This window comes from Xiphias gladius, chromosome 10, assembly GCF_016859285.1.
Source record: "Xiphias gladius isolate SHS-SW01 ecotype Sanya breed wild chromosome 10, ASM1685928v1, whole genome shotgun sequence".
Lineage (NCBI taxonomy): Eukaryota > Metazoa > Chordata > Actinopteri > Istiophoriformes > Xiphiidae > Xiphias > Xiphias gladius.
In genome coordinates this window covers 2296725-2318640 of record NC_053409.1, presented here as the reverse complement: position 1 = coordinate 2318640, position 21916 = coordinate 2296725, and positions in this window count along the sequence as shown.

Here is a 21916-nt window from a genome sequence, read left to right as displayed (position 1 = left end):
ATAAAGTCGAAATTACTGAGAGCTATAGGAATACATGGATCAATAGAGCTATGACACTCTCAGCCTAGCTACAGTGCTGAAAAGAAACCAAGGATTGTTTTTATTTTCCTTTATTAATGATGAGTGATAGGCTGCTCTGGCATTACAAAGGGCCTTCCTATATGTTTATAACATTATATTTCCAGTTTCTTGTTAAAGTTTTCATCTGTTCATTTGTTATTCATTAATTAACTTCATACAAAATGCAGTAAAGATCCTTTGCCTTTAAAACAGCAGCAGTTTATTTCAGTACACCTACACACAGTTTTTCAAGATACTTGGCAGGTAGGTTGTTCCAATCATCTTGAAGAACTTGCCACAGAAGATGAGTTCACATTTTATGACCAATTAATACAGTAGTGTGTTCACCTACTCTTTCTTGCCACTGTATATTCTCCATACTACCATTCTACTATTCTAATACTTAATGTACTGATAATTGTATTTACTGTAAATTTCTGCTTTTCTTCCATACACACAGTTTTACCTTTCATAATGAATATATTTCATATTTGTCATATAGCTTCAATTTGTTTTCTGCATTTGTATGTCCTATCCATTTACATACATATTTTCATTTTCCCTCATGCATATTTATATATTCTGGATAAAGTGATCCAAACTTGTTTTTTACACCTGCCATCCCTACATTCTACACTGTAAATTCTTGTTTTTATTGTATTTTTCCTGTTGAAACCGCAGAAAAACAAGAGATGAAACTTCAGTCAATCGGGACAAACTAATGCAGGAAAGTTTAGAATTTTGAATGATATTGCAATGTACTTTGATATGATTTCAACCCAGAGTTAAGGGACAAGCTCCCCTCTCCTGTTTGCCACAAAGCTAAAGGCATGAAGCCTGGAGAATGCTATAAATTCAAATGAGCTTTTTATTATAGCAGTTGATTCCCCAAACACAAACCATACCCTTATCTTCCGCAAAATTTATGTATTGACTTGTTGATGATGCATGGAAACATCATGTCAGTGGCACTTTCCTTCCATAATTCAGCACATTTTTCCAGCTGTAAGAGGATGTTGGGATGGTATACAACACAACAAGAGATTGTTCAAAAGGTTGGACCCAAACAGACACAGAAAGCCAGGAACACCCATTGCATATTTATTGTAGCTTGTGAGAGAATCCAGGGATGTATGTTTGGTTTGAGAAGTGGGAGGAACACAAAAAAAACAAAAAACAAGAAGTGGTATTTCCTGCATTGACATACATAAGACCGTACTTCCAAGAAGAATGACAGCGTCAGTCATTTCAGCAAGTGCCCCAAAACAGCATACTGTATGTTTACTTCAAAGTGACAGTGGTCTCTAGTAGCCACAGTAGTTGTGGCAAGAGAAAAAGGAGAAAGTCCACTGACATAGAGAGATAAAGTCTATGTACAAACAATTTGTGCTTCCAATGTGCTTCGATTTATTCATCAGGCTTCTTTTTGTGTTCTTTGGCAAAGTTTAATCTTCCAGTTTTGTGAGCTTTTGTGCATTTTCGTCTTGGTCGTTGTCCATAGAGGTTGACTTCATGCAAGGTTGTGTAAATAGAGAATTGTGTTTGGTGTAATTTTTTGAGGATGGCAACTGCTCCTTCTGTCTAGTTAATATGGCTCTTCCTATACCTCCTAACCACTGCTGCAACTGTGTTTAAGCTTATGTTCGGTAGCCTGCTGATGTTCTTGTACCCTCTCTAATCTTTGTTAAGCCTTATACTCTGGATCCTCTGTGCTGAAAAAAAATCCAGTATTTTTACACAGCACTGACTATGTAAATGGGATATAAACAGTGTGGCTTGGACCGACAATTCCAATCAATCAGCACCTGGGGGTTCCTATGTGAAGGAAAAGTAAATGGAAATAAGCCAAGCTATACTTGTCTTGGGTTCAGTTCATGGCCAGTGTATAGGTAGCACGTGAACATCATATAAGTTTCTATCCTGTTGGATGATCTGTTGGGTAGAAGTAAAGATAACCAATTGAAACAAAGTTCTTTGTCTCAAGAAACAGCATAAAATCTGATGGTAAGACTCTTTCTGTTGAGAGACTCTCCTTTGACTTCTTGTGATAAGGTTTGTTTCTCTCATATATTGTAACTCACAATATATTTCACTTTAACCCTAACAGTGTTTTGTGTGTTTAAGTCTTTTGTAGAAAATCTTCCACAACAATCATGCTCGTGCACAGGAGGGGAATGGGATAAAAGGGGAGCTAGAGAGACAGTAATTCCGGAGCATGCTAACTTGCTACACAACAGAGAGGGAGAGATGGCCAAGAAACTGCCCAACAGGAGAAAGTCAGAGGGGCAAAAGTTGTAGTAGCTAGCTAACTAAGAAGCAATAATGCTACATAATGATGCTATGATAGATGCTACACTCAGACATAGATTTAAGGATATGAATAAATGGCAAGACAGCAGTGGTGGAAGAAGTATTCAGATCCTTTACCAAAGTAAAAGTACTAATACAGCATCAAAAAATACTCCATTACAGGTAAAATCCCTTCATAAAAAATCTTACTTAAGTAAAAGTACATAAGTATTAGCAGCAAAATGCAGCAAGTAAAAGTACTGGTTTGGTCCCTCTGACCAATGCATTGTCATATATGACATCATTAGATTATTAATACTGAAGCTGAAAGAAGAAAAAACAAAGTTCTGATAAAAAAAAATCTGTTTTCTGGTTTTTGGACTTTTCTCTAATCTTTGAGGGCAAAATAACTATTAGGTGGAGCTGTTAACAAATCCTAAACATCTGAAATGGGACTCCGACTACACAATGCTTTTGTAAGATATCAGAAGTCAAAAAGGTTCGTAAACCACTGGTTTCATCTTTAACCATGTCTTGGATTTTGAGGCGATATATGTAAAAAATATATGAAATATTAAAAAAAAAAATATATATATATATATATTTATATATATATATATATACTTACGCTTAGTACTCTGCCTGAAGTCACAGTCACACAAAGTCACAGTCACACAAATAGAGCACTAAGGCTGCTGCTGCTGGGCACTAATGTGCTGCTCATGCTATGACTTCTGTGTGGACACGGTGTAAGCCTAAGAGGAACAGAGGAACATAGGTTACATGTATAGGATGTCCAAGTTTGACTGTTGTAGTGGCTCAAAGGACAAACGTCACAATCTGTTACAAAATGCAAGTCTCACTGGGGAACCAAGCAGGATCCCAGTGGGCTTCAATCTCCATACACCACTTAACCAGCAGGTGGTTGTAAAGTGGACACGGTCAACACGATCGTTGCTGCAAACATATTGTGTTGGAGCACCTCCTACCCTTCACGGGAAAGACAACATAAAGAACTGAATACAGTCAGGGCTGTATAAACCTCCTAGAGGTTAAAAACTTTGTTGTTGGGCCAAATGGTGTCATGATTAATCATTTAGATGAAAGACAGGAAATTAAAAATAAAAAATTAAAATAATTAATTAATTGTTTAAGCTTTTTTTTTTTTTTTTTTAAGAAAAGTGGCAAAAATTCTCCAGTTCCAGCTTCTCAAATGTGAATATTTGCTAATTTTAAATAGATAATGAAAATAACTTTTAGTTGCAGACTTACACTCCTGCTCCCTACACTATTAATAACACTTTGCCCTACTTTCTCTGTCAATTTTCAATTTGATAGAATACAACTGTATTTAGAAATACAGTATATATAGTAATGTGTCATACATAAAGCAATAACAGGCTTTGGGTGCCCCTTTGTCACTTCTGCTTCCTAGAGTTGCTAACATGAGCAAATTTTCCTGGAAATGGGTAGGGATCAGCTTTCGGAATAGTGGTGGCAACATTTGGGAGGAGACTTAACCTGATCAGCTTTTGTTGCTTAGCCACCAGACTATGAGGCAATAGTCAGATCCCTGTTCCTCTTTAACATGAACAGGTTGGTAAACAGCTAAATTGATGCATGATCTTCACCCCTAGGCAACCCAAAGTGCAGTGGATACCTACTGTACAGTGCATATGAGTTCCAGAAGGCTGATGCCTAATAAAGAGGCAGGTCACATTCCTCCCATAAGGTGCATCATACAGAAGATAATATGTAGAATTTGAGCATGAAAGCTTATTCTTGACCGTGGGACCACTAATTTGACATGATAGTTTTGACGCCAAGTCTACTTACTGGCCTTTCTGGTGCTCTCAAATACTTCATCAGGGAATGGAGTTTGAGTTATCATGAAATTGGTTCAGTTGGTTCATCACAAGACCTACAGTTCTGCTGTTGTAAGCTTAGAAAACTCCATCCACTGCAAAAGACCATGAGAAGTGATTGAAAGTTTTAAAAACAAGAAACTGGTAAGTGGACCTCGAGTTAATATTATTTTGTCAAAACAAGAATAATTCCAGTTGTGGCACATCTTGTCCAGTCAAAACACTAGCTTGCATCATTATTTTTAAGAAGTCATAAAAGTTGTTCATTTTCAAGTTTAATTTGCCACTACCTGTGTGGGGACCCACCAGTTAACATATTAACTCGATAATTTAATCTGGGTGAAAAGGGAGTCCTAATTAATGAGGATGGGACCCTCCCCTCTGTTGCAGGCCCACTTTGTAATAAAATACTATTGCATGATGCTCATTTAAAAACATACAAGAGAGATTTTTTTTTTTTTTTTTTTACCTCGCAAGAAAGCTAGAAATGTGCAGCTTGCTGACATTCATGGATGGATGGACGTAATGAACACAACATATTGTAGAAATATTAGGCTATATAGATCCCTACTCAGTAGATACTGGGCAAACTCACCAAGTCTTTCCTCTCAAGTATGTATCAAATAAGGACAGAGAAATACATTTTCCAATCAGGCCTGAAGATAATTATACCTCTACTGTATAATCATGTGTATACAATCCACGCTGAAGTAAATATGCAACCAGGCATGCAAACACACATGCACACTCACAAAGTGGCGTCCATGCCCCACTGGTGAGCCGCTTTCTACCAGTGTCTCCCTGCAGCACAATACCTTAATGTGTTCTGATGAAACCCCAGCTCCCAGCATACAGTAAATCTGCATGAGTACCTGCTCAATGAGCAGGAAAAAAATGCACTTACCTTTCCTTTTACTGTCACCTCATTATACACACACAATACACACATGCACACACAAAGTGAATATAGTCATTTTTTGTTTGTTTTCTACATCATTTTTATTGTGCATGTATGTGGGTATCCATTTTTGTGAATTTAAGATAATCTCCACAAATACTTTACCCAAGAATGGACTAATAAATGCACATGCAGATGTTTTTTACCATATTCTGCTGTGTTAGATACTAGGCATGTTTTGATGCCAAAAAACATGTGGCTCTATTTGACATGTACTAACACACATGGGCTAGAAATGATTCATTTAGTTTATTTCATCTTTCTTAAAGCTATGAGGTATGGTGAATGACTAGTAACACTTGCTTAAACTTTTCTTTCTTGTAATATGTTTCCTTGAAAAAATTAGAATATCTGCATTTTCTGGAGAAAATGTATGTGATTGCTACATTACTCAATAAAAGATTAATAAGTAATAAACTATAAGAGATCTCAACAAGATGTTTACAAGCCAATAAGGCCATGACATGCTTCACATTTTAAAAGTGGAACCATGTTTCTAACCATCGCTATCTAGGAGTGTAGTGATTTCTTTAAAGAAATTTTCCTTTTTTTATTTTAACTATTGCGCCCCCAAATTTGGTTGCAATTGGATGAAGCTTTTAAGAGTTATAGAAAGATCAATTAATTTGACCAAAGGCAAAGTTTGTTAGTCAATCATGGAAAAAACAATTTTGGTGATGCTTGTTTGAAAGATGTAGGATAGGTAGTCAAAAGTATGTCTAGCAAAAAATTCAAAATGGTGGAAAAATTTATATGATGCTAATTGGTGTGGCCTTTATCATTCTCTTCAGCATCATCCATTGAATCACTGGACACCAAACACAGAATTTTTCTTCAATAGTAGCTTTTATTCTTTTTGAGATATCCACCATGTTTCATTATCCTTTTCTCTTATTCCCCATTAAAAAAAATCATTTAAAAATCCTATAAAATCAACTGTACCAGATATCTGCACCAAAAGTAGTTGTAGCTATCTCCTAAACATACTTAACATTTTAGCTTTGGAACCATGTTTCTAGTTGCAAGCATGGAGGACTAGTAGTGCATCAAAAACGCATGTAAGAAAAGAGCAGACACAGTGGCATGAAAAAGTTTGGGGACCCCTAGTCAAAATTTCTGTTACTGTGAATAGTTAAACGGGTAAAATATGACCTGATTTCCAAAAGGCATGAAGTTAATGATGACAAATGTCTTTATTATTTTAAGCAAGGTTACTTTTTTATTTCCAGAAACAAAAGTTTTGACACCCTGCATGGTCAGTACTTAGTAACACCCCCTTTGGCAAGTATCACAGCTTGTAAATGTTATTTTCTAGCAGCTAAGAGTCTTTCAAGTCTTATTTGAGAAATCTTCGCCCATTCTTCCTGCAAAAGGCTTCTAGTTCTGTGAGATTCCATTAGTGCTCTTTTGAGGTGTATGTACAGATTTTGATGATGTTTAGGTTGGGGGACTGTGAGGACCATGGCAAAACCTTCAGCTTGTGCCTCTTGATGTAGTCCATTGCTGATTTTGAGGTGCGTTTAGGATGATTATCCTCTTGTAGAAGCCATACTCTTTTCATCCTCAGTTTTTTTTTACAGACGCTGTGATGTTTGCTTCCAGAATTTCCTGTTATTTAATTGAATCCATTCTTCCCTCTACCAGTGAAATGTTCCCCATGCCATTGACTACAACACAAGCCCAAACCCTGACCAATCCACCCCCATGCTTAACAAGTAGTTTTCATGATATTCTGCACCCTTTTTTATCCAAATATACCTTTGCTTATTGTGGCAAAAAAAAAAAAATCCAAAATGCATCAGGCTTGTTTAGGGGTTCCTTTAACGACTTCTGATGCTGAATTTTGTGGTGAGGATGCAGGAAAGGTTTTCTTCTAATGACTCTTCCATGGAAGTCATATTTGTCCAGGTGTCACTGTACAGAAGGACAGTTTTCTAAATCTTCCTGAAAGCCTTTTGCAGTCAAACAGGGGTTTTGATTTGCCTTTTTAGCAATCCTATGAGCAGTTTTCTCCTAAAGTTTTCTTGGTTTTCCAGAACTCAACTTGACCTCCACCATTCCTGTTACTTGCCATTTTTCAATTACAGTAAGAACTGAGGAACTAGCTACCTGAAAATGCTTTACTATCTTCTTATAGCCTTTACTTTGTGGGCATCAATTACTTAATTTTTAGAGTGCTAGGCAGCTGCTTAGAACAGCCCATGGCTGCTGATTGTTGGGACAAGATTTTGGGAGTCAGAGTATTTATAAAGCTTTGAAATTTGCATCACTTGCCATAAAAATTGCTAGGTTAGGTTTAGGGAAATATCGTAGTTTGGGTTAAATAAGGTTGCAAGTACCATGATTACAATAATAAATACTTTTTTAAAGTACTTAGTTAAAGTAGTAAAGTATAAGTATTAGTTTGGTCCCTCTGACTGATAAGTTTTTATATATGACATCATTAGATTATTATTACTGAAGCAGAAAAAAGGAAAAACAAAGTTCTGATACACAAATGTTTTTAGTCTTTGGACTTTTTCTCTAATATTTGATTTTTGGTGAGATGTTGGATCATTTGAACACTTACTGAAATGAAAACGTTTGAGGGAAAAATCACTGTTTGGTGGAGCTGTTAACAACTCTTACTCCTGTGACCCTGACTACATACTGCTTTTTGTAAGACAACAGAAGCCAAAAAGGTTGGAAACCACTAGTTTAATCTTTAACAAAGTGTTTGATTTCAAAAGCTTGTTATATTACCCAGTTTTGTAAACTCATCATCTTTAAACTACTTACTAAAGCTGTCAAATAAATGTATTTGACAGCCGAAAGTACAATATTTTCCTCTGAAATTTAATTGAGTGGAAGTATAAAGTAGCATAAAATGAAAATACTCAAGTACAGTACAGGTACCTCAAATATATACTTAAGTACAATACTTGAGTAAATGTACTTAGGTTCTAGGGTGGAGCAGTTATCCAGATAGCGAGCCACTGGCTTGCAGTGGTGGAAAGTAACTAAGGCATTGTGCTGAAATTTCACCTACCAATATCAGTGATATTGGCTAACGCTGTAGCCACTGTAGCACTGTAGAATGAGTGGGTGGTGACGAAGCAGTACTAGTGATGTGGTGTTGGCGGTGATGGTGGTGGGGGGTCACCAAATTGTAATCTTGCCTAGGGCAGCAAAATGGCTAGAGCTGGCCCTGGTCTAGTGGCCGTGTAAGACAGTATCAGTCTTTTCAGCAAAGGCCTCGAAACGTAATGTTTCCGTTCAAGTGACAAAGCCCTCTAGGGGTCATCGTAATCATGTGATTTAATTCCAGGAGAATTAAATGTGGACTCTTAAACATTAGAATGCTCCAAACCAAAGCCATATGAGTCAATGATCTAATATCAGATCATTATATTGATAAATTTAGTCTCACTGAAACCTGGCTGTGATATGACGAATATGTTGGCCTAAATGAATCTACTCCCCCCAGTCATATCAATACTCACATTACTCCAGGCATGGAGGTGGAGTTGCAGCCATTTTAAACTCAAGCTTGTTAATCAACCCTAAACCTAAACTCAATTATAACTAATTAGAAAGCCTGGTTCTTAGTCTTACACATCCATCATGGAAAACCTTAAAGCCTGTTCTCTTTGTTATAGTGTACTGTGCTCCTGGCCCATACTCTGAATTTTTATCTGAATTCTCAGAGTTTTTATCAACTTTAGTCCTTAGTACAGATAAAGTAATTATAGTAGTAGTAGTAGTATAGTAGTTAATATTAATATGGATGTTGATAATGAGCATTAGAACTGTATTTATCTCATTATTAGACTCCACTGGCTTTGCTCTGGGTGTAAATAAACCCACTCACTGTTTTAACCACACCCTGGACCTCGTTCTGACTTGTGGCATCGAAATTGAACATTTAATAATCTTACCACAGAATCCTCTTTTATCCGACCATTATTTAATAACTTTTGAATTCCCGTTACTGGACTATACACTATTAGGCATGAATGTATTTTCTAGATGTCTACTTGATAGTGCTGTAGCTAAATTTAAGGAACTGATTCCATCAGCACTTAATTTACTGCCATGTTTTAATATAACAGAGGACTCCTGTGCTAACTTTAGTCCCTCCCAAATTGACAATCTTGTTGATAGTGCTGCAGGCTCAATGAGAATGACACTCGACTCTATTGCCCCTCTGAAAAAGAAGATAATAAAAAAAAGGTTAGCTCCATGGTTTATCTCCCAAACCATTATATTAAAGCAAACTACTCGAAAACTTAAAAGGATATGGCGTTAAACCACACTGGAAGAATCCCAATAGCATGGAATAATAGCCTTAAAACATATAGGAAGGCTCTCTGTAATGCCAGAGCAGCCTATTACTCATCTCTAATAGAGGAAAATAAAAACATCCCTTGGTTTCTTTTCAGCACTGTAGCCAGGCTGACAGAGTCATAGCTATATTGATCAATGTATTCCTATTGCTCTCAGTAGTGATGATTTCATGAGCTTCTTTAATGATAACATTCTAACTGTTAGAGACAAAATTCACCACCTCCTGCCTTCAACCGGCACCAACCTATCTTCAAACACAGGAACCTTAGAAACAACTGTGCAACCTGATGTATACTTAGACAGTTTCTCTACCATTGACCTTCACCAACTAACTTCAACAATTTCTTCATCTGAACCATCAACTTATCGTTGCTTAAGGAAGTTTTACCCTTAGCTAGCACCTCTTTACTAGATATAGTCCTCATTTCTTTATTAACAGGCTATGTACCGCAGTCCTTTAAAACAGCTGTAATTAAACCTCTTCTTAAAAAGCCTACTTTTGATCAATTTTTTAAACGAACTATAGACCCATATCTAACCTTCCCTTTCTCTATAAGATCCTTTAGAAAGCTGTCGCCAACCGGTTGTGTGACTTTCTACATGGTAATAGTTTATTTGAGGATTTTCGGTCAGGATTTAGACTGCATCATAGCACAGAGACAGCACTGGGGAAGTTACAAATTACCTTCTTAATGCATCGGACAAAGGACTTGTCTCTTTACTTGTCTTGTTAAACCTTAGTGCTGCATTTTATACCACTGACCATCATATCCTATTACAGAGACTGGAACATTTTATTGGCTTTAAAGGAACCACTCTAAGCTGGTTTAGGTCCTGTCTATCAGATCAATTTCAGTTTGTGCATGTTAACAATAAACCCTCCATATACTCAAAATTTAGTCACGGAGTTCCACAAGCTTCTGTGCTTGGACCAGTTCTGTTCACCTTATATATCCTTCCTTTCGGCAATGTTATTAGGAAACACTCCATAAACCTCAATTCTTATACTGATGATACCCAATTATATTTGTCAATGAAGCCTGGTGAAACCAATCAGTCAGCTAAACTTTAAGCTTGCCTTAAGGACATAAAGACCTGGATGACCAGCAACTTTCTGCTATTAAACTCAGACAAAACTGAAGTTATTCTCCTTGGCCCCCAACACCTCAGAAACACCTTATCTAATGATAAGATGGCTGATCTGGATCGCTTTGCCCTGGCCTCCAGCACCACCGTTAGCAATCCCTGAGTTCTCTTTGATCAGGATATGTCCTTTAACTCTCACCTAAAACAAAATTCAAGGACTGCTTTTTTCACCAATGTAACATTGCAGAAATCAGGCACATCCTGTCTCAAAAAGACGCAGAAAAACTAGTCAATGATTTTGTTACCTCTAGGTTGGATTATTGTAAGTCCTTATTATCAGGCTGTCCCAACAAATCTTTAGATACTCTCCAGTTGATCCAGAATGCTGCAGCGCGAGTACTGACAGGAAGTAGGAAAAGAGATCATATTTCTCCTGTGTTAGCTTCTCTGCATTAGCTCCCTGTAAAATTCTGAATATAATTTAAAATCCTCCTCCTCACCTACAAAGCCCTTAATGGTTAGGCACCATCATATCTGAAAGAGCTCATAGTACCCTATTACCCCAGTAGAACCCTGCGCTCCAAGAATGCGGGCTTACTTGTGGTTCCTAGAGTCTCCAAATATAGAATGGGAGGCAGAGCCTTCAGTCATCAGGCTCCTCTGTGGAACCATCTTCCAGTTTGGGTCAGGGAGGCTGACACCCTCTCTACATTTAAGAGTAGGCTTAAAACCTTTCTTTTTGCTAAAGCTTACAGTTAGGGCTGGCTCAGGCTTGTCTTGAACCATCCCTTAGTTGCTGCTGTAGGCCTAGACTGCCGGTTGATTTCCCATGATGCACCAAGCTCCTCTCTCCTCCTCTTCCTCTCCATCTGCACACATTCATATGGCATCACTGCTCGTTACTAATTTGACTTCTTATTTCTCCTGTAGTTTTGTGCTTTCTCATCTCTCTCATCTCTCCCTTCCTGTCGTTTTCTGCAGGTATTTCTGCCCCTGGTGCTAGAGAGTCTGGATCTGTGACTGCAAACCACTTACCGCCCCCATGATCCTGCTCAACACCCACTGCTTAAATATTATGATTATCATCTATTACTATATTTAGTTTAATTAGTACTATTATTATAATTATTAGTTTCATTATTTGTCTCATTATTGTTACACATCTTTATGTTATATGTCTACTGTGCTATGCTCCCTCAACCCAGCCGGTCAGGGCAGACAGCCGCCCACTATGAGCCGGGTTCAGTTTTAGGTTTCTACCTGCTAAAATTGAGTTTTTCCTTGCCGCTGTTGCCAAGTGCTTGCTCATGTGGGAATGTTGGGTCTCTGTATATAACTATGAACTATAAACTATAAAGAGTACGGTCTAGACCTGCTCTACATGAAAAGTGCCCTGTGACAACCTCTGTTATGATTTGGCGCTATATAAATAAAATTGAATTGAATTGAACTGAACTCAATTGAATTGAGTGAACTTTACAAACTCCATTGGCTTTCACTTTAAGACTACGCTTACAGCAGTCGAGTGTTTAGCGGGGATCAACTGATGAAAAATTACTATTGCGGGGCACTCTGGGAAGTATCAGCACTAATAAGCATTTTTATTTAAAATAAAGTGTCCAATTAATCTTACTGGTTAGCCGCCCTACCGCTTCAATGAACAGAAATATATTGCATGTGCAAATGAACCCCAATACATACAGTGAAAAGCAACAACAGAGTATACTAACAGTTATCTACAGGACACTTATTTACAGGACACTTTTTGAGTGTGTGTGTGTGTGTGTGTTTGTGTTATGTTTGTGGGGAACAAACTGTTTTCTATGCATGCCAAGACAATTTGTAACATGAGTGAGGTTTTTATGTTTATGAGGTTTTCCATTTTCGGTCGGTCATACTGACTTACTGGTAAGAGATCTGCATAATCTGATCCAAATAACCAAATCAAAAATACAGAAATTTTAATTTCTGTATATTTTTCTGTATTGCAATTCAAGTGGTCTGAGAGAAAACTAGACTTCTGCACCTCTTCTTGGCTCTGTTTTCAGGTTTTAGAGAATTTAGCCTGTGATGGAAGACTTTGGCCAATCACAGGTCTTTTCAGAGAGAAGTCCTTGCTATTGGCTGCTATACAAATGCAGTTGCATGTGCACTCCATTCATACGGTGAAAAGCCTGATTCAGTGGCAAAAAGTCCTCTAGGAAAAGTTACTATGCCAGCATTGGTAACTACTGCTTACACTGCAAAGCAACCCAAAAAAAAGGAAGATGGACTTGGATGGGAGTCTAAAAGAGAGTCTGACAATAAATGTTTCAATATTGGCGAAGCATTTGAGAGATGGAAAGAACTTTGGAATTGCATCAGCTTCAAGTTTGATTTCAAGCTTGCCTTTTTTCTCCTGGACAGGTAAGCTGCTAACTCCCTTTTCCTGTAATATCTAAATGTGTCGTAGTGGTTGGTTAGGTTGTATAGGTAGATATAACATGGAAGAAGGCGATAAGTGGCTGTGTTGAATTTTGCTAGTAGTTTAGCCTTCTGCTAACTGTAGCCAAGGGCTCAGGGCTATGGCTTTGGTTAATTCAATTTCATGTTTATATGGATAGCTAAAGCCTCGAATCACAGTCATCTGAATTTGCTTTAAGGGCCCACAAGTTTGCAAAGAAAACCTGTGGTATGTGCAAACTGGGTTTGACTTCTTGCTGCCCTCAGAATTCACAGTACATTTGTAACTGTTTTGCCTCAGGACATGTCTATTGGACTCTTGCACCACATCCCAGGAGAACATGCCTGCGCCCTGGGTGGCCCCTTGGTGGAGAACAGAGAGAAGGACTGGATCCACAAGGGGTCCGTGGCACAACAGAGAGTGACAGAAATTATTCTTGAAGCATGCTGGAAAAAAACCCACCCACCAGTATCTGTATTTCAAATCTATACATAGGTCTAGGTTTAACTATTCTTTCTAATAAAAATCTAAATAAAAATCTAATAATTCTGAATTGGTGCTGCTATACCTTGAATTATATTATAGCAACTGTATAATGTTTCTACTGTGCTCTTAGGTCAACTACAGAACTGGAGTCCCTCCACAGTCACACACTTGTGTATGCTAGCAAGTGCTTCAGCTTCTCCCCAACTGTATACGCAGCTTGAAGTATGCTGGCTGGCCTGGACTACAATCACCACATCCACAGACAAACCAAGAGAAAAGCTGATGGCTCAGTTGAGTATGTTGTATTATAAGTACTCCCATGCATATATGTATATGTATGCATACATATACTCACATATACATATTTATACACCATTCAGCCACAACATTAAAACCAGTAACTGCTTTTAATGTTGTAGCTGATCAGTGTATAGATGCTGAGTCAGGGCAGATCCAATAGTATTACAAATACAGTTAACACAGATCTGTTTTTGTAATGAGAACAAAATGTATGGTTGCTGATTTAGTGTTTTGATGGCATTTTATGTGAAAATGCATACTACTCTGCAATGTAAGGTAATATGAACATTTCACTGGGCTTGAACTCCTTTCTTTCTACTGCAAGGTGTACAACAACAGGTCCAGGAACTGGAGCTTGGGGGTGCAGGAGGTCCAGGAACTGGAGCAGTGAAGGTGGCGAAGGACTACTGCTACATCACAGCCGTCCAGAGCACTATCCTGTGGCAAAGTTTGTGGTGAAGGAGATGTCAAGGAGCAGAACCATGAGGCCTGACAATCCCTATCAACATGAGGTTCTGTCAGGTGTCCCTGTCGCAACCACCCAGGAGCTGTTGAAGATGCAAATCAGCAAAGGGCTAGGTAAGTTGGTTTATGATATTGTAGCTTGAGCATGAACTGGTTACGTGTTAGTGTGCAAAACTAGTTTAAAATCCATACGGCTATGTTGTAAAGAATTCCAAAGTGTAGATATTTATACCAGGTTTCACATACCATCCTCAGGTCTGTTTTTTTTTTTTTTTAATTTTGAACCTCAGAATTACTTATTATGATCTAAAATTGTAATCTAAACAAAGTCTTGGCACATGCATATGAAACGTGTAGCTTTTTTGCCAAACACAATTATAGTAAGATATCAATGAAAAAATTCTGAAAGTATGCAAATTACTAGGTAGCTAACTCTAAAATAACAAAAATTACTAACTATCAAATGACTGGAAATGGCAATATGAATGTGCAAATTTGATACAACAGTATTCTATGCCTATTTCTGGTCACTCTAAAATATGGCCAAATAATACTTGGCTCCCAAATTAATACGACATTGAAAACTATGTTTGTCACTGCGTAAAATGCACCCAAATTTGAGGTGTTTGTCATTCTTTGACAGTAATGCCAATGTCTTTGAAATTCAGTAATTATTGTCAGATAGGTAATTGTGCTTTTCTTTCTAAAGGACAATCTTTGACAAAACAGTAGAAGATTACCACAGTACCCATGTTGTGACACATGCAGAGTCTGACCTGGTAGGCAACACTGACCTGTGTTTATAATCAACAATCAAGAGGTCTCTGGACATGCCTTTTTCCTTCCTGTATATACATTGTTTATGTTAATTATATATTGTATGTATCTTATATAAGTTATAGTGTTTCTGTCATATTTATACATATTATTGTGTTCAAAAATTACAGTAAACAAGGTTTATACTTCATTTGGTTGTCATTATTTGTGCAGCATGCAAAGAGATAATAAATGTAATGCCTTTGTTGTTTATGCTTTAAGTGTAAAGGTTTTCAAGATTTTATTCAATCAAGTTAGAACAGATTATGCAGAACAATAAATAAATAAAATCTACTTTGTATGATTTTCTACACCCTCCTGGGAAAAAAACAAGGAAAAAAAATAAAATCTGCAATGTACATCCACTCACATTGTAAGTTACTGCCTGCCAATGTACTGTTACCGCTCACACCCTACTAGGAATGACACCTTTGTATTGTGCATGTGGATCTGGGATCTGGTCTGAGAACATCTGCTCCTTGGGTCATCACACTCCAACCCCCCCGCCCTCTGCCCCCACTTTCTCTGACCCTGCTGGTTGCTGGTTGTTTCTGGAGCATACTCATAATCAGAGCCAACAGTGCTCTCATAGTGGAAGCTTTAACATGCAAAACAACGTATTATAATATTTAATAATTCCAATACAAAATTAATGTGTGTTTTGTTGTGTAGAATCACTAACCTTGTTGATGGTTTTACCTTTAACTAATATCTAATGTTACCACAGCCAGCTGTTGCTAGCTTGCCAGCAATAAGTTACTACATTAAATTCAATTTTGTGAGTGAATGAGACATGAGTAAGTTGTATATGGTTAGATGACAACGATGTGCTGGACTCCTCTCCCTAATGCTTTCTCTCGTGGACTCGTTCTCCAGCAGCAGTCACGGAGTGCATGTTCATATGTTTTGGAGGGGTGGCTTTGGTGGGAGGCCTGATGGGAGTGGTGGGATGTTTTTGGTTGGATACTTTTAAAATCTAGCATACTTTTGCTGGTTTCTCCAAAGTTGCCTACCCTAGCTTTAAATTACTTATAAAAAAGTACTAATACTGCTATAATACAAATAATCAGGTTTAAAATTACAGAACTGTACTGTTATAAGTTGCATAATATTATTATATTATAATATATTATATTACATAATTTAAATAAAATCTTATATATTTCATTGATATTTAATGATATACTGATTATGATTAATAAAAAAATTGCCCCAAAACATTTAATTTACCTTTAAAAATGTAAAAAAAAAAAAAAAAAAACTGTTGTAAACCAGGTAATCAGGTTTGTAATTATAACAATCTACTGGTAATTTTAGAGTATATCAAGTAAAATGTGTGTGTTTTCATGTAATTTCACATACAAGCGTATGTATTTAACGGATATTTAATTCTTATTTATTTATTCTTATTTTTTTTTATTTATTTTAAAAAGAGTCTACAGCTATTAAAACATTAACACTTCGCTTCGGGAAACATCAACAACGACCTCCAAGCTACTCTGGCAGTGGTATGCACCAGGGAAATTGACTTGATCCGTTGTACTGATCCGTTCCACTTCTCATGAGCTTCTGTGATATCAGGTTAATAAATTTCTGCAAGAGCCAAATACATCTAGCTACATCTGTGGTTTTAATGAGTCCAGTGAGCTCCTCCAGAAGTAAAGTATAGGACTTGTTGCCCAAAAAATGTAATTTATTATCCATTACTCTTTACTGTTTTCAAAAGTAATTTTATTACTTTATTCATTACTCCCTGCCCAATGAACTTTGTTACACTACTGGTTATATTACTTTTCTTTTAAACCCCAATGGTAATTGTTTGCTTTTTCCTCAAAATTCAGACTTTACATGTGCACCTCTGTGTTAATGTCAGGGTAATTGCTGGTAACCACAACTAAGGCTTCAAAATAGTAAATGATTTTTTTACCTGTGGGTCTCCTGTTGCCTGTGACTGGTATTTTCCCAAGGATCTGTCTGAAAGATGGAGAGTCAATCATGGAGATATGCACCATTTCATCCACCACATATCCAGCCTCAGGTGGATATGCAATATTACTGGAATTTTATTAGACTTTCTTTGGACTACCCCTTACAGGAGAAAGTAATATTATTACTATAACACATTACTAATAAGTAGTTACTGCCCAACACTGCCTCTGGGGCACCTTTTATCAAATAATGTTTTTCTGTCATATCAATAAAGTCATATCACACAGTCAACATACATGTTTTACTGTTTTTTGTGGCATTTTCTTTTGCTGGGAATCAGCCATTTTTATGGCAGTGGTCGTCTCCCGACGTGCAAAAATTCTACCAAAATAAGTTCCCCCATGACACTATTTTGCAGGGGCACCGTCGCTGCATCCTGGGCTTAGCACTGCCCAAGAAAGTTGTGATTGGTTTAAAGAGATAAAAACAAACCAGAGCGTTATTTCCCGTATAGTAGAATGATAATAGGTGCAGCCAGACCATTCTCCAGCGCTCACACAACGCTTTGGAGATAGGTCTGGCTATGTGATACTATGGACATCACAGTGAGCTAGAACTTTGCTAGACAGAATCTGAATGACTGAACAGAATGAACAGCACTTTCCAACAGTTTATTCTTCTCTGATACCAGAGAAGGGACTTGAAGGTTTTTTGTTTTATTTTTTAATTTCCAATTGCCACATCTGCTGCTGTTCATATGTGTCTGACAAACTGTTGGCTATCTGCAATATCTCTGTCCACAGGATCCTTAGCCTGAGCTAGTGTCCATACATCCATAGTACTACCAGTGAGTAGTAATTTTCATCATATTCACATCATATGGCCAAAGCAACAACAGAGCTTTTCAAGGTGAAGAAGTGAGATATCCTCAACTGGCCAAGTCAATCAACCAATTTATTTTTCCTTTCCTCTCTATCTTTTCTGTATCTTTTTGTGGTTTTGACAAGGCCCAGTTTGGGTAACCATGCATTTTAGTGCTTCCCTCATGTGTTTTTATTCCTTCTTCTAATGGGCACGTTCGGTATGTTCCATACAAAGGCACTTAAAAATACGATGACCTGGATGACTAGGTTATGGTTAGAGAGCAGTCCCCTGATCTCCTTTGCTGGATCTGCTCCCAGCCACTGCTTTAGTTACATGGATAAGACCTGGGTCAAAATCGAAACACAGGAAGTGGAAGTCTTCACAGAAAACGTCACCACCAATGGAGCACAAGCTGGGGCTTACCAGAACCCTACACCAACGGGTGTAGAACCTGCCCACAAGGACAGAGGGGAAGGAGAAGGAGTAAAAACACACCAGGTAAGCACCTAAAACGTGGTTACCCAAACTGGGCTTTTGTCAAAACTGCAAAAACATATAGAACAGACAGAGAGGAGAAGAACAACAAATGGAACAACATTGTCATTCCTCATGTTCCTTATGTAAGCAGAGTGATGTACTGCATGCAGTTCAAAGCAGTGTGGGATGCACAGACTTGTACATTGTGGAAACAAAACAACTGCTTCACAAGTGCATGGCACAACAGGAGGGCAAACTCCTTAGGTCAGGACTCAGCACACTTTGCCATCTTCATCTACATCTGCAGGACAAGGGACACTCATTTGAGTACAGCAGTGTCCACATTTTGACCAGACAAGACTGATAGTTTGAAAGAGTACTGAAAGAAGCCATGTACACTAAACAGAGGTGGTCTAAGACACCACTCATCAGCCACTTTCAATACAGTCTTGAGATCCCTCCCCAGGCAGTTTAAGGTGTTAACGATACAATAAGAGGTTAAATGCCTCGGACTACCCACCAGTCAGTTAGAACAGAAGAAGCCTTTCGGCTGAGAGGTGAAACGTCTTGAAGAATCTTGAGCAAGTCCAGTTGCCTTCGTATAGCACTTAAAATACCATGATCTGGATGATTATCAATCTTCACAGATTTTCTACAAAAAAGTAATTATGAGGGGTTTGTTTGAATTCATGTATTACTTTATTACTTTATCTTACTTTCTTTACATTACTTTAAATACTTCTGGTGTTGATTGTATATATATATATATATATATATATATATATATATATATATATATTGATGTTGTGGGCTCATGAGTGATGTGTGTTTTAATATCAGGATACTCCTTCAGTCATACTCCAGTATCTTTTACTGTGTTCCATTCACTTGCTGCGATAACCCAAAGTACAGCTACAGTTTATACTAAACATTTCCGTTGTGGGCGTCACAAAAAATAAAAAATAAATAATGTGAAAGCAGTGGTATTAGCTTGTCTCGTTGTAGGAAGTTAAGCATTTCCTCTCCTCAAATTCTTCTCTCTGCTGATCAGCTGTTTTTTGAATGAGTCATCCCATTGCCTACAATTTTATACAACTGGCTAAGCTTTCGCCATCTTTTTTGCAATCTCACTGAGGTATTTCTTCCAAGGTGTTAGGCATAATGCTCTAATTTTCTTGACAAATTTGTATCATTTCAAGTCTCTCACTTTTTCTTGGTCACTTCCCTGTTTCCATCTTTCTGATGATCTCAGATCGCATCTTATCCCAAGGAATTTCAAAATTGATGGGCCAGCTGTTGTCAGACAACATGTGAAACCCATACTTGAACTAGATGTTGACATGGGTGAGTTTGGGCTTGTTGTGCTGTAACCACCTGAAGGGTTGTAGAAAGAGGCAGAGAACAACTTAGGCTTGTGTGAAATGATGATGCAACATGCACTGTAAAACCATCAATTTTTCCATGCACTTTAACATTTGTGGTGGTTTCATTTTTTCAATCCATCATACAAACAAAAGAAAATCCATGTAAATCTATATCATTTAAAATGTGCCAATCTGAATAAAAATTAGCATAATTAATACCTTAATTTCTACATATTTGACCCGCAAAAAGGATGTTGGTGTGAAACTTGATTTGGTTGGGTATGTCTAATGAAGTTTATCATTTGTCTCTTTAGTGTTATAGCTACAGTCTAACTCTAATCACATGTAAATGCGTGTTGCACCTGTAAAGATTTTGCAGTGTGTCGGTTGTTGTCTGTTAGTTTAACATTGTTGTTATGGCAGATGATACACTAAGGAGAAGCCAGAGCCGGAAGAGCTTCCCATATCCTTTAGATCCCTTTTAAGAACACTGTGGTCCCTCAAGAAATTATAGCAAGAGACAATGTACAAACAGTAGTGGACTGTACAACACCTGTGTGTCGACATTGTTCAACTCAAGTTGGATATACTATATCTCTGAAAATACATCATGCTAGTAGGGATGTGATGTTATCAAATTTTTCCTGTTACAATTATCGTGGCCAAAAATGTAATCGTATTACGATATTCATCAAGCTCTGCTAAAATACTACTAATGCAGCGTAGTATCTGTGTCTTAGATCCTACTTATCCATTCTTCTTTCCATACATTTTCTGATTTCTATTTAGTGTTAAGGGTAAAATTATTTTCAGAAGGCAGAATGTTTGTAAAAGTGCACAGAGCCAAAGTGGGATCTTGTATGTATAGTAGTTGAAGTCCTCAACACTAACGTAGTGCCTTTTGTTTTTTATTTCTAAATACTTTATGGCCATATAGAAAGGATTAAGCAACAACATTTTTACATTAGAACTATGGCCCATTGCTCACAAATTTGTGTGTTTTTTTTTTAAGTTAAAGAAGACTGTTACATAACTTTGTTTTCCCCACTATGCCAAAAATGTTCCAAATGCTGACTGCAAATCTGTATATGTATCTGAGCGTGATTTTTGCTCACTGTTACACCTCCTACTGGGTTTGAAAGATTTCCCGCTCAGTGTAGCCTGTATTTGACCCAGTGGGTGTAGTGGAGGTAGCGCTGTATCATTGTGGTGGTGTATCATTATGCTCCATTACCAGCTCTCTTGTTCATTCAGTTGATAGACTGTACACTCTTGGATGCTTAAGCTAATTAATATGGAGAAGGAAGATGCATACTCGTCAAATTACAGTAAAACTCTCAACCAGAGACGATGGGATGGGCTCAGTACATTTAGTTTTTTTAGGTCAAACAGGATTGCTGCATTCACCATCAAAAACATTTAACAATAATGATCAGTGCTAAAACCAAAAACAACCCAAATGACCCTCTGGAATGTAGGCATGTACTCACCAGAAGTGAACATCCTGTCAGGCTGTGTTTGACGACTGTCACAGGCTGTATTTGAGGACTGTTGGTTGCTCTGGTGATTGTCCAACACCTCTCTTTGACCATAAAGGACACACAATACTGGAGTTATGTCTTCCATTATATTTTGCCACAGTAACACCAAATAGCCTTATTTGGAAATAACAAGGATAATAAAGTTTAACAATACAACAGCTTGATTTTTTACCTTAAATCATGTCGCCCATCTGCCTCAATGTCCGATGAGCTGTGCACTCCGAGATGCTTTTCTGTTCATAGTTTGTTTTTGGCACCATTCTCAGTAAACTCTAGAGACTGCTGTGTGTCAAAATCCCAGGAGATCAGCAGTTTCAGAAAAACTCAAACCAGCCTGTCTGGCACCAACAATCATTCCACGGTCAAAGTCGATGAGATCACATTTTTCCCCCAGTCTGATGTTTGATGTGAATATAAACTGAAGCTCCTGACCAATATCTGCATGATTTTATCCATTGCACTGCTGCCACATGATTGGCTGATTGGATAATTTCATGAATAAGCAGGTGTAAAGTTTATGAGGAACTACTAAAGTGATTTGGTCGTACAACTAGAGAGAGACAGAGAGAGAACGACTTCATTGGCACTACACTGGACTTCACCGGCCTACACTAGAGTAAGGGGGGGCTTTGTGAAACTCTTATTTG